At 40.0% G+C, this 14,466-nt stretch overlaps 1 protein-coding gene across 4 annotated transcripts in view; it reads left to right on the plus strand.

Moving 5' to 3' along the window:
• The window catches only part of ACSL4 (acyl-CoA synthetase long chain family member 4), an 80,944-nt gene that overhangs the window by 6,173 nt on the left and 60,305 nt on the right, over positions 1-14,466 (plus strand). The gene's annotated exons all lie outside the window — the stretch shown is intronic.

A 14,466-nucleotide genomic window follows, 5' to 3' on the forward strand; every position in this document is an offset into this window, starting at 1 on the left:
TAAGTTATTTGAAGTTATACATTTTCTAAGAATTCAGTTTAAATTGCTTCATAGTCAGTGGGCCCGGAGTTAAAGAAAAAGGTCTTCTTGGCCCTCTTTCAAAAGTTTGAGGAATGTGTGTACATTTACTACTGATGAAATGTTTGTCATGTGCATATTTCTTATGATTGTTTACCTTAATTGACCTTTTCAATGAACTTATCAACTGTTCCAAATAACATTAGATAAAAAGGCTTCTACTATATACTCTGGTTTCTCTTCAGTTCGCATAAATCTTTCACCTTTTACTAAAAAATTCTTCTGTATAATATCCATGATATATAAAGAGCTCCTACAAATCAATAAGAAAAAGGCACACGTTAGAGAAAGTAGCAGAGGGTTATAAATTGGCGTTTCCCAGAAAAAGAAAGAAAAATGATGAATAAGAAGAAAGATCCTTAAGTTCCGTCTAGTAATTAGGGAAATGAAAACCATTTTTCCCCAAATACATTGGTAAAACTAAATATAATATCCACTTTTAGCAAAGAAATGGGTACTATCATACACTGTTACTGAGAGTGCAGATTGTATAGCTTCTTGATAAAAAATACCCACATCCTTTCATTTTAAAATGTACGTATGTTTTGACCCAGCAATACTGTTAGGAAACTAGGGAAATATCTGCACATGTGTATGAAGGATACATACAAGGTTTCACTGTAGTGAAACTGGTCATAACAGTGAAACCTTCAGAGCAACCTGAATGTCCATCAATAGGGGAGTTATTTAAATAATATGCTGTTCTATGGAATACCATAGGGCTATTAAAAGAAACCCTCAGACCTATATAAACTGACAAAGGAGTTCCAAAGTACGCTGTTAAAGGAGGGAGGTTCAGAAGGAGGGAGTCAGCCCTGTCCACCATACCACGATTCCACTTACCTAAAAACAACAGCGGACCTTTACTATGTGTGTGGATAATACAAAAAGGTCTGATTGATACATACCGTCTCTGGGGGAAAAGGGAGTGTTGTTAAAGGAAGGCATACTTTAATTTTTTACCCTGTACAGTTCTAGGGTGAGTTTCTAAATTTGTGATCACTATTTTGACAGTGATTATACGATGAATAGTCTGACATATTTATACCCTGGAGGATACTTACACTCCTTTTCTCGATATTGTGCATTATATGATGACACTATGCTAGAAATGCAGTGCTTTGTGTTTAGTGAGCACTCGGTACTTTTTTGGTAATTTCTCCCTTAGTTAAAGTACTAGTTATATCTTTTAGATTTTCTACACTAAAAATTTAAGTATAAAGAAGTATAAAGGCACTGTAATTCCATACCCAGGGAGATCTATTGCCAACTTTTGGGTATATATGTTTGTGCACACATATCTGTGTACACACACATAGGGGCACTTGCATGCACACATACGCACACATATGCACATGTGCAAACGTATCTTTGTACAAAAACGGGTTCTTACTCTATATACCGATTTGTAACTTGGCTTCCTTCAACTTGGCATTATATTGTGCGCATCTGTCAGGATTGGTAACTACGAATAAGTGGAAAAGACCTCTTGGTGGGAAAGGAAAAACACTGCTATGTAAATACAGTGTTCTAGTTAAAATAACTGGTTTCTAGGACAAACTATAATCTTACCAAAAAAAAAGTCATGGTCACCAAAAGTAAATAACCAAGGAATTTAAAAATTCTCAATGTTGAATCAGTTCAGTTCTGTTTTGAATTTAACTATGAGCATGTTCTTTAAATTGTAGTTACTAGTAATGATGTATAAGTGCAATATATCACAATGTCATTAGCAATCTGTTTTGGATTGAGTTTTTTTTTTTTTTTTTTAGAGGGGGAAAGAGGGGTGAGGCACAGAGGGAGATGGAAAGAGAGACTCTTAAGCAGGCTCCACACCCAGCATGGAGCCCAACTCGGGGCTCCATCCCCCAACCCTGAGATCATGACCCGAGCCGAAATCAAGAATCAGATGCTTAACCAACTGGGCTACCCAGGCACTCCAAGGAGTTTGATTTTGACAAGGACTTTAAAACTGAACTTGAACAGTTACTTTGATTCAGAGAAAAAACAACAGTTCTAATTTTTGGTAAAGGTATGGGCATATTTGTATTCTTTTACAAGTTATAAAAGTGAAGAAAATCTATGTTTTCTGTAGCAACATGAATCTTCATCTCTGATATCTCCGTCTGTAGTATATAAAACTGAATATTAGAACTGTGTTAGAGGATCAAGTTTGATTTGGGCAAGTACATATGCATTCTGCTCTCATGTCATCTAGAGGCATTTTTTAAAAAAGTTTATTTAAATAATCTCTACACCCACCGTGGGGCTTGAACCCACAGCCCCAAGATCAAGAGTCGCAGGCTCTTCCGACTGAAGCAGCCACAAGTCTGTCTAGAAGAATTTATTAGGTACATCCACTAAAGATTCATTATAACCTCTTCCGGGTTTATGCTGTGAACTTAAGAGGTGAAAATTTTACCTTTACGTTACACTGAATACTTTTTGATACTTTAACTATTTTTAATGAATTCAATAGAGTACCAAAAGAGTCTGCCTTGCAGACAGTGGTGTGAATGTGAAGACACATGGTAGCTGCTTGTGTTTTTGCTATGGCGATTGAAACAGTGTCCCTGTTCTCCAAAGCTGTGCATCTTGGTTTTTTGGGACCTGATTTTGCAATACGAGGGTTTTTCTCTCATAGGTGCTGTCAAAGGAGCAGATTTTACAGAGGAGTCAGGATAGAGGTTCTGTATTTCCCACTTGATTAATGAGAGGGGCATGTGAGAGTCGACTGTTACGGAGGTGTTGAAAACATTAGTGGTAGATTCTAGCGGTTGTGAGGTGAATGCAGTGGAAGGCCAGGTGAAATACCTGGTTTCTCTTAGGTATTCTGTGTATTGTCTTGAATATGTGGTTAAAGGATTTAAATACGATTAAAAAAGCAGTGACTGGGTGGCTCAGTTGGTTAAGCGACTGCCTTCGGCTCAGGTCATGATCCTGGAGTCCCAGAATCGAGTCCCACATCGGGCTCCCTGCTCAGCGGGGAGTCTGCTTCTCCCTCTGATCCTCTTCCCTCTCATGCTCTCTATCTCTCATTCTCTCTCTCTCAAATAAATAAATAAAATCTTAAAAAAAATAAAGCAGTGATAGGGTTTCGAAGGACCACTCCCCTGGAGGTACCCAAGTGAGGAGTCATCAAAGAAAATCTGGAGAAATGAGCAGAGCTGCTACCGTTGAGATGGGGATCATTCACTATGCTAAGAATATGTTAGTCGTTTCTGCTTCTCAGATGAACTGAAAGCTCAACGTTTCCCTCAGACAGGAAACAGGAACTTGGTGAATGAGCTTAAAATTCAGCTGTGGCTTTGAAAACTGAAGAGAAGTGAGAGTTAGCACTAATATCTCATGGGATGAATCCAAATAAAAGATGCTATGTTCCACATGACCACTGCAGATACGGAGAAGTTGCTTAAAAGAAAAATCCTAACTTGACCGAGGGGTCGAACTGGACAGAACTAGCTATAAACAATTGTCAGATGAATGTGTTTTAGGCAAACAGCAGAAAAGAGAAAAGCAGGCTGGGGAAAATGGCATTCTTCTAACTGGAACCACAGAAACCTTCAGGATTTGGTCAATTGCAAGGTTGGTCTAGGATGGTTTGAAGTGTTTGGTAAAATATTTGGAATTCCCTCGGTACCCAGGCAGTTCCTTACAGGAGTAGGTTAGAATTTCTGTGAATAAGTAGTTTCCATAACCAGGAAACTAGAAAAGATGCAGGGTTCAGGCTCATTTTTGGTGAATTATAGCAGCCCACAGATGGGAAGCTATGTGGTGTTTATTTCCCCAAATAGAAAGAAATGTAAGCATTAGCATATTCATTCAAATACAGTTACATTACACATTTTTAAGCAAAATGATTGAACTCATTGGGATGTTGTACAACTCAAATTTTCCCCCAGAAAGTTTTGGATTCCTAGATTTTGTTTTTAGTGTCAAGTATAAAGGTCAGGATTTTCATATGGAAGCAGATTTCTAATTTATATACATATTTACATTAATTTTAATATTGTCTTGACCACCAAGACATTGTTGAGTATTAAAATGTTTGTAGGGTGGTAGTTTTCTTTAGGAACTATCCCCCAAAGAATTTATTCTTTACAGGTGGTATCCCTTAAAGTAGTTTTAGAGGAGACAGCTGCAAAATGGAAACCTTCATGAACCCCCTGCTGCCTTTTTATTCTTGTTTTGAATTGGAATCCCCCCACCTAACTTTCACAGCATTTCTTTGGGGACTACGTGGGTAGAAGTGCATGAGGGATGATTCTTGACTCCAGGCATACAAAATATTCGGTGGGTTTAAAATGACATCTAGCTCGGGGCGCCTGGGTGGCTCAGTCAGCCTGCCTTCGGCTCAGGTCATGATCCCAGGGTCCTGGGATCGAGCCCCGCATCGGGCTCCCTGCTCTGCGGGAAGCCTGCTTCTCCCTCTCCCACTCCCCCTGCTTGTGTTCCTGCTCTCGCTGTGTCTCTCTCTGTCAAATAAATAAATAAATAAATAAATAAATAAATAAATAAATAAATAAATCTAAAAAATAAAATGACACCTAGCTCAGTGGGGCCCCCCCTGGAGCTGCTGTAAGCATAGGTGTCATACAAGGTGGCACCCTGGCCCTTGAGACAAAGAAGTGTCAGATGTGTCAGTGCCCAGATGGCTCCCCAATCCCTGTCTCATCTCTGTGGTAGCCTGCATCTATGTCCTTGTTCTTTGCTTATGTGAAATGATTGTGTGGAGTGATTGGCCTATGGTTGCAGTGATAACATTTGGTGAAATGGGAGAGCTGTCCCTAACACAACTTTCAGACAGCTGATCTTGTTCTCAAAAAGCCCCTGGCCCTAAAGATGGTGGGTTTTGTTTTGTTTTGTTTTGTTTTGTTTTTAAACCTCATAGGGAGAAAGGGCTTGCGTACAATCTTGTTTCTCATTGTCCTCAACTGAGGAAGATGCACCATCTCCCTGCCTGTCTTTGATTGAAGGGATGTGTTGCTTTAAGGCACAGCAGGCAGGAAACAGGAAGTGGGTGCTATACTAGGGCATTACCAAAGGAGTAGGAAGTGGCAGTGAATATATGATCTATACCCAGAGTGTATGTATCTTAAGGTTTGAAAACCAGGAATCTCAACTCGAGTTTGTGCTATGAAGACATATTTCAAAAACCAGTTGTAGCCTATGGGGTTCCTTAAGCTAAGAGTATATATATTGAGAAGGCCTGCCATGTTTAATTTGATGATACCACAGTCTCCAGTGGAAATCTGCAAAATTGAATCAAAACTCTTTATCTTTTTCAAAGGTGGGATCATTGCTACATAACACATGTTACTTTAATGACCTCAGTGAGATGCAAGCAACTCATTTTTATTGAATAGGTAATTATGATCTATCCTTTATTTTGTTACTTTTCTACTGAAGTATAGTTGACACACAGTATTCTCTTAGTTTCAGGTGTACAACATAGTGATTCGACATTTGGATACATTGCAAAAATGATCACCACAGTGTATACTTACCATCTGTCACCACACACAGGCAATTCTTTCTGAAGCAGCTAATTTGGGTTGCAAGAACTGTTTTTCAACCTAGAGTTGATTTCTCTAATTTTGCACCCTTCCTAGCTAATGTAACACTGTGGTAGCTTCCTTCGTCCCTTCTCCTCTAGATATTACAACATTTTGTCATGAGATCATGAGAAAAAGTTGTTTTTTTAAAAAAAGATTTTATTTATTTGACAGAGAGAGACACAGCGAGAGAGGGAACACAAGCAGGGGGAGTGGGAGAGGGAGAAGCAGGCTTCCCGCCGAGCAGGGAGCCCGATGCGGGGCTCGATCCCAGGACCCTGGGATCATGACCCGAGCCGAAGGCAGACACTTAATGACTGAGCCACCCAGGTGCCCCAAGAAGAAGTTGCTTTTTGCATTGGGTAGAGTGACTCAGAATTTGTTTAGGATGCAAAATCACTTCTTAGATTTGTTACCTCTGCTGCTGACCTCTACCTCCCGTGTGTAAGGAAATCAGTAATGTTTCAAAGTGGCATGGTTATTTGAGTTGCATAAAATTGTTCTGTGGGATGACCTTCTAAACATTGGGAATTTGTGTTGAGTTTGGTACTTGGCCAGGTCTTTGGCCACATCCTGCTATTGCTAGACCTTTAAAAAAAATTTTTTTTTCCTCTGGCTTTTCCCGGCACTGCCCCATTGCCGCTGAAAGATCAGGATGTTGCCTGGGCTTCGCACCAGGTGCAGAACCTCGGGGCCTTCCTCTTCTACTCACTGGCACAGCAGCCCTAGGAACCCTAAGATGGAGATGTTGGAACTGTTTTGATAATACCTTTTCTTATTCTTTAAAAATCTGGCCAGTAAGCCACTGTCACATAATCATCAGACCTGAAGATATATAGTAACAGAGGACTTTGGCTTTCAAACCTTCCTCTGGATTGACCTCGGTTTTGCTTTTGAGGAAGAGTAAGCAGCAGATTGGCCCATATTCCTATTAAAAGCAAAGCGCCTTCTTGCCTTTTACTGCTGCTCACATTGGTTGCAGATGCTTCAAAGAGGGCTGAATTGTAACCTAGTTTAAAGACGATATATTTTAGATTAAATGTTCACAGAAATAATTGCAATGGGGTGTCTTCTGGGCAAATGACATTGCAGACTCTGCAGAAGTTCAGTGCTTCAGGGGTACGTGGGTGAGATCTGCTAGTAGGAAATAGCAACACTGTTGACATTGTAGCAGGTTTCTTGGCTGACCTTTGTATGGTACATACTCCCCCACAAACAGCAGTGTTTCATGGAGATGGGACAAAGACTCCTGCTCTTCTTAGGAGTTTCTAGTGCCTTGGTGCTTCTCTTTAAATCTGTTTTTGAAGTTCTTTTTGTGGGTCTCATCCTGTGCAAAATTGCCTTATATTGAGGCATTACTTCCAAGTAATAAAACCTCTGTTGGGCATGTTCCACAGTGGAACTAGCCTATTCCAAATTTTATGCTGCTTACCAGAGTAGTGGTGTAACGCGAGGGCAGTGCTGTTTGTAAGTAGCTGGCTAGTGGTCTGCAGGTGAAATTGATCACGACATTTTAGTTCTGGGTTTGTGTTTTCCAGCTCTGCATTTTTCCTTTACTGTTTTTCAGAAACTCACTTTCATACTTTGGCTTTGCAAACTTTTCCTTGCCCCGGTATTTGAAGGAAGTTTTTAAAAAGAACATTTTAGGCAAGCCAACTATGACCTGAGCAGTAACAGGTATAACTGGATAATCCCAGAGGATAGCTATTATTATTATTAGCTTTTTAAAGAGTATATACTTGCCTGGTTGGGCTATTATTATAGGGTCAATGGTTGCCTCATGGGTGACCCTCCTTTCCTATTTTACCTATATGTCTGCTCTCTGTGTTAGTCCACTTACAGTATTATCTACTGAATAGTAAGCTCCACAAGGACAAGGCATAGTGTGTGCTCACTGAATATTTTTTTGAACAGACACATGGGCACACACCTGTAACTGCCCAGGATTTGGGAAACTAGGTTTTGAAAAATATTACAAAGGAAATGGGTCGTTGCTGACTGTACTTATTTTTAATTCCTTTCCTCAAATAGAAATGTTAGTATGGTGGTAAGTCTTCAGTAATGATGATTATAAAACCAAAGAAAAGAGAGACTTAACCATTTGTTTCCTGCTTCAGTGAGACAGTGCCCAATAGGGTGACATCACTTTCATATTTAGGAGAGGCCATATTGTATGACAGCCTTTACACCTTTCTGTTGTCGTGCTACAGGGCATAAGGAACTTCCTGTCAAAGAAGTTTTATTTCAATGTATTCTCAATTATATATAGGGATCTCTTAACCAAATGGATTCCTTCTTTTAGATTTTTCAAATGTGATCTTAGTAAATGGCTTATTTTGAAAAACAAATGCTTCATTTGGAATAATTTTAGATTTACAGCAAATTTGTAAAGATAGTTCAGAGGTCCTGTACATCTTTACCCAGCTCCCCCTTAATGTTAACGTTTATGTAACATTAGCATAGTACTGTTAACTAAAAACTATAAAATTTATTTGGATTTCTTGAGTTTTTCTACTGGTCTTTTTTTTTTTCTTCTGTTCCAGGATCCAAAATTGTTAACACATGTTTATTTTAGAAAACATGTAGATGAAAAGACAAAGTATGGGTAATCCTCCCTACTCAGAGCCAGCTCCTGATATTTTTAGTACACATCCTTCCATATTTTTTTCTATAGAGAATAGAAATCTGTCCCCCCACCAAAAAAAAAACTATTTCGATTTTCCTAAAAGACAAGTCACAAAAATGTGTTTTATATACTGTTTTGTAATTTTTTTTTGCACTTAATATAGCATTTTTTTCTGTGTACATCTTCCCTCGGCTGATGTTTTTAACATAGTTTAATCTATTCCCTTCCCTTAAGACATTTTATTGTTTCCATTCCTGAGCTTAGTTAATTCTTCATGACCTAAGGCCAAACTATGCATGTGTTCTCACCCTCCCCCTGCCATAAACCTGAGAAGTATGACACACTCTTCTCAGTAACAGTGGATCATTAAGCCAGTGATTCCAAATACCTGTGTATTAGGTTGAACCATTTGAAATTGCTGTTTGCTGGCATGTAGCAGGTTTTTGACTATATTGGCAATTTTGTATGGGTCATCCTACTAGTTTGAAAAAGCTTTCTCAATTATTCTGATCTCTTCCCCTGCCATTCTCGTTCCACTGAGAATCCCTGGCCTCTCACTCTACTGAGTATCTCTCCATTTGGAATGGTGAGCTGACACCAACATTTTGTCAGGCAAAAATGTTGACAAATTCCCCTTCCAGGTGTCGCTGATAAACAGGATCCTTAAGATGTATGCCTGTGTTGGTGACATATGCAGAGAACTTGCCTCCAGTGAATTGTATCTGCCCACCTGTATAAGGAAAATAGACTTCTGAACATTCAACCCAAGCTTTATGCAAGATAGCCCGATGGCTCGCTCTCCTGGTTCCATACCTGTATGGATACCTGTATAGGATAGCCAGGGATACTGGTGCCACCCAGTGGTACCTTATAGAGGAGCGGCTGATGTTGCTCTCCCACTATCCAGCATATCAAATACTTTCATTTTTTCCCTCCCCTTTCTTTCATGCACTTCCGTGTTCATTATCTCCCCTTCCTTTCCTTCCCTCCACCTATGCCAGGGCACTTGTGGCTTTCATTTAGCCCAGCTGATAATATTCAGGGAGATACACTAGCCATGTAATTTTGCTGTGATAATCCTTATTTAAATAAAGGCTTTAGAACATGAGACATGAAATGATAAGTAACACACTGAACAGACTGTTATTTGCTCTGCTTATGAAGGTCATGATTCCTACCCCAAAAGGGCATCGAGTTTGTATTCTGTCAGAACATGGCATTTGTCACGTTTAATTTCAAGCTTCTTAGTTATAGGAGAGGGAAGCACTTTTATATAGCTCAGATAGGAAGAGGCGTACACGTCTACCTCAGAGGGAAAGATTTAACTTGGAAATCACTTTTTGGTTTCCTTCATGCTTAGTATGACTGGTTAATTCATCCCATGTTCATTCCAAAACTGTTGGGTAAGCACCTACAATGTCCCTGTACTGTGCTCGGTTCTGGGGATTATACTGAGAATCAAGACAGACGTGGCCTCTGCCTGTAAGGAGCTTACCAGCCCAGCAAGGGAACAGCAACTTGAACGAGTTTAAGTGCCGCGGTATATGGGTGCCCACAGAGCAAAAAGCAGAGGCACCTGACATAATGTGGGGAGGTCAAGGAAGGCTCTTTAGAAGTGCCCTTTTAACTAAGACGTAAAGGAAGCCAGGGAAAGGGAGAAGAGAATGTTCTTGGCAGAAGGAAAAGCATGTGCTAGACTCTAGGTGAGAGATTAAGCTTGGTGCTTTTGAGAAACTAAAAAGTTTATAATGGCTAGAGCCCTGAGATCAGCTTGATTTAAGCCTCACAAAAGTCCTCTCAAGAGGGAGTAATATAGTATTCCCTCCATTTTAGAGTTGTGGCAAATGAAGTAAAGAGGTTAAATAACTTGCCTGAGGTCACCCAATGCTAGTAAGGGGCACAGCCAAGAGCTAGACCCAGGCCATCTGGCCCCAGCGTTTTGGCTCCTAACTACCATGGTAGACTGCCTCTCAGCAGGGCACTGTATTATATTGGAGCTTCATTGTCTATTTCTTTAGCCTTCGATGAAGCGTAGGACCTTATCCTGTTAATCTGTGGTCTTTTCTTCGAACTGGCCAAGTTAAATACAGTTTTTCTTAGTAAACTGAATGTTAGGCTCTACTAGACATGGACTATTCCGAGAGCTGGAGCTTATAATGTGGGGGAAAATTCCTTAAGCTTACAGCATCTGGGGTAGCCCAGAAACTCTCCAGTTTGCTTTGGTCTTACATCATTGATTGGAAATCAAATACTTCATTTGATATGCAACTCTAAGGTTGCTAACCCATATTTTCCAGAAAATCATAGATGGGAAGTTACAGTTAGTTGTATTTTTTTTTTTTTTTGGTAAAAAAATGAGTAATATGTATTCCCTGCAAGGCTAGAATTTTTGCCTGATTGCTAAAGTTAATTTGGCAATATCTTTCTCTCTGACCTTTAAGTTAGTTAAAGGGTAAATACAACTTCTTTAAAAAAAATTATTTATTTAGAGAGTGCATGTGCATGCAAGTGGGGGGGAGGGGCAGAAGAAGAGGGAGAAGAGAATCTCAGGCAGACTCCACACTGAGCATGGAGCCTGATGCTGGGCTCAATCTCATGACCCTGAGATCATGACCTGAGCTGAAATCAAGAGTCGGTCGCTTAACCAACTGAGCCACCTAGGCGCCCCGGGTAAACACAACTTCTTAAATAGGATGACAGTCTTTAAAAAGTTGTATAAATTAAGGACCTATAAATGGAGATATTTTCTTACAGTGGATCTGATTTATCCTTTTATGTACTTAAAATACATGTATGTGTTTTATTTTTTTTAAAAGATTTTATTTATTTATTTGAGAGAGAGAGAATGAGAGAGAGAGAGCACGAGAGGGAAGAGGGTCAGAGGGAGAAGCAGACTCCCCGCCAAGCAGGGAGCCCGATGCGGGACTCGATCCGGGGACTCCAGGATCATGACCTGAGCCGAAGGCAGTCGCCTAACCAACTGAGCCACCCAGGCGCCCTCACGTATGTGTTTTATAAGTTGAGGAATTGACTTCAGTTTGAATTTATCCATTAAGTTTTTTTTAAAGGTTTTATTTATTTATTTTAGAGAGAGAGTTGCTCGAGTAGGGGAAGGGGTAGAAGGAAAGAATCTTTAAGCGGACTCCCCGCTGGGCTCCATGTCAGGACCCATAGCATCATGACCTGAGCTGAAACCAAGAGTCTGACGTTTAAACTACTGAGCCATCCAGATGCCCCTCAGTTAAGGTTTTAGTCTAGATTTTGGAAGTTGGATTATAAAGATTCAGTTGTATGTAAACTAAGGTTGTCATAATTTTGCATTGTTGAAACACTTGGAATAAAGAACTGTGTGTGTGTATGTGTTTGTATGTTTAATAGCACAAAGCTGGTACTTTCATTTACTTACCCATTTGCATATGACAGTGGATTCAGTCGAGAGTTAAGTATTTTTCTCTGGGAGTGAAGGTTGGCTTTGCTGATGTAGCCATATGTTCTTGCCTTTTTCTTTTGTGGGACAGAGTTAGGGTTATCACTAGAGTCATCACTAGGGATGTTTTGCCAAAAAAAGGGGGGGGTGGGGACTCTGACAATAATTACACTGGGCCAACAGGTAAACCTGGGGACAGTCTTTGGCAAACGGGCAAGTGTGATCATCATCATTTTAAACCAGTTCGTACAAATTTGTGAGCTTAGCTTCAGAGGCACTGGTCAACCCAGTTGAATTAACCAGCAGCCACAGATCAATTTCCCTTGACTTTGGAGTAAAAACATTAATTTTCAAGAATAGTATGTATATCAATGAGCTGTATTCTTTTTTTTTTTAAGACTTTATTTATTTGACAGAGAGAGACACAGCGAGAGAGGGAACACAAGCAGGGGGAGTGGGAGAGGGAGAAGCAGGCTTCCTGCTGAGCAGGGAGCCCGATGTGGGGCTTGATCCCAGGACCCCGGGATCATGACCTGAGCTGAAGGCAGACGCTGAATGACTGAGCCACCCAGGCACCCCTCAATCAGCTGTATTCTTTGGATAATTTTTAGTGTTGTGAACTCTGTGCTGCTAGGCCCTTTTGAGGTTATTACAGGACACACTCATAGCTGTCTGGGGCCTTACAGGAAGTAAGATTACTTAATGATATGGAATGTCTGAAGCAAGATAGTCTTAGGTAAGGTGATACACTCCGAAGTTCAGAGTAGTTGGTCCCAGAGTTGAGGTTGTAAACAAGTGGATATTGATGGAGAATTAACCTCTGAAATGCCCTCCCTTCAAAATCCTTCTTACCACCCGAGTGGAAGGCAAAGAGATGATACCCATTAGGTGCCTTTTGCTTGTGATACTTTCTCTGAGGGAAGGCCTTGATTCCCCCTAGGGTGCTGATTCTGGTCAGATGAAAAACCTTTTCCTTGGGCAGAAGAGTTGGCGAGTCTGAGGTGCCTATTAAATCTTACGCAGATACCATCTGACACTTGAGTTCCTGTTTGTTGTAGTAGGATAAGTGAGCGGAATTCTGGGCTTTAAAGAAATTATTTGTATTTCAATCCGTGTGGAACCCTTCACGATTGTCTGGCTTTTTGATATCCTCTATTCACTTGCCAGAGGTAGTCAATTTTTCTTAGTCACATTTTGGCATAGGGAACCACAAGGACAGCTAGCTTTAGGAAACCTTTAACACTGTATTTATAGCAAGAAAAAAGAAACTTTGTTATATTTTGCTTCATGGATTAATTTTAAAGATTTTATTTATTTGAGAGAGAGAGAGAGAGAGAGAGAAAGCACAGGCACGGGGAGCAGCATGGAAGAGGGAGAAGCAGGTGCCCTGCCGAGCAGGGAGCCCGATGCGGGGCTCGATCCCAGGACCCCGGGATCATGACCTGAGCCGAAGGCAGACGCTTCACTGACTGAGCCACCCAGGCGCCCCGCTTCATAGATTATATTGCATGAAAAAAGTTTCTTTTACTTTGAGACTAGTTTAGAAACGGAAGTGTCTAATCTTTGTGTAGTACAGTTGAAGTCAACTTTTGGCTCCTTTTACAGTGTCCCTTTATCACTTGAGTAGCGTCTTATTTCTTAGTGTGCCTTAGGGGCCATATTCATTGTCACTTATCCACACACACACAAACACAGACACTAGTATGAACTGAAAGACTGATGCTATTTTCCCTACTTATTTATTAAATGATGAAACTAATATGGTCACTGTAGCAGTTTCAGGAAGTGTAGGAAAAATATAAGGATAAAACTAAAAATCACCAATAATTCTCCAGCCTAGGGGTTAACATTTCAGCCAGTAGTCTGCCTGCATATATCTGAGGAAGTTGCTATTGTTCTTTAAGTTACCTCTCAAGCCAATTAAGCTCTGCATATCTTGAACATTTTCTCATATCCTTGAATATTCTTTGGCACTGCTGCGTTTGATGACTGTGTAGCATTTGATCATATGGATGCATCATTATTTCATCAATCTCCATTTGGGCATTTGAAATTTGTTCTAGGTTTTCTGTTCTCTTTATAACAATGATGACTCTTATCTATATTTTTGTGTGTGCGTTCATTTCTGATTAGTTCCTTAGGATATTCCTAGAAGTAGAAAATGAAATTATTAGGTGGGGAGGTATGACATAAGAACTCTTGATGCATATCGCCAAATTGCTTCCTATGAGTTTTGTACCAGTTTACACTTCAGTCAACAGTTTATAAAGTGCCTTTTTGTGTATATTTGGCAGCACTGAGTAATTTCTTGATTCTTAATTGGCACTCCTTTTGATGGAACTTCCACGCATTGCTGTTCTAGTAAAATAAAAATTATTCCTGGTAAATGAAGGTGGGAATGTAATATTAACAGCAGTACTGCAAGAAACTGGTGGCCCTGGATACTCCCGAGAACCATCGAAACAGGCCATGTTTTAGCTCCAAGAGTCTGTGTTTCTAAAAATATATTTTTCCTTTCTCAAGCAGTTTCTCAATCTCAACTTGAGGGGTAAGTGCTAGTTTTTTTCTCCTAAAATTATTGCTCCATGAGTGCTTATTGTCTCTAACTTAGGCTTTTCTGTGCATTTATTAAGACTCATGCTTTTGTTGTCTTTAAAAACAAAATGTGACCTCTGGCAAAAAACATGCAGATTTTGGAAAGTTTTGGTTGTCACACAGGCGTACTTTTTTTTTTTTTTTAAGATTTTATTTATTTATTTGACAGAGAGAGAGAGAGAGTG

Source organism: Eumetopias jubatus, unplaced genomic scaffold, assembly GCF_037043125.1.
Source record: "Eumetopias jubatus isolate StellerSeaLion01/CBP00866 unplaced genomic scaffold, mEumJub1_p1.0 scaffold_11, whole genome shotgun sequence".
In the NCBI taxonomy this organism is placed as follows: Eukaryota; Metazoa; Chordata; class Mammalia; order Carnivora; family Otariidae; genus Eumetopias; species Eumetopias jubatus.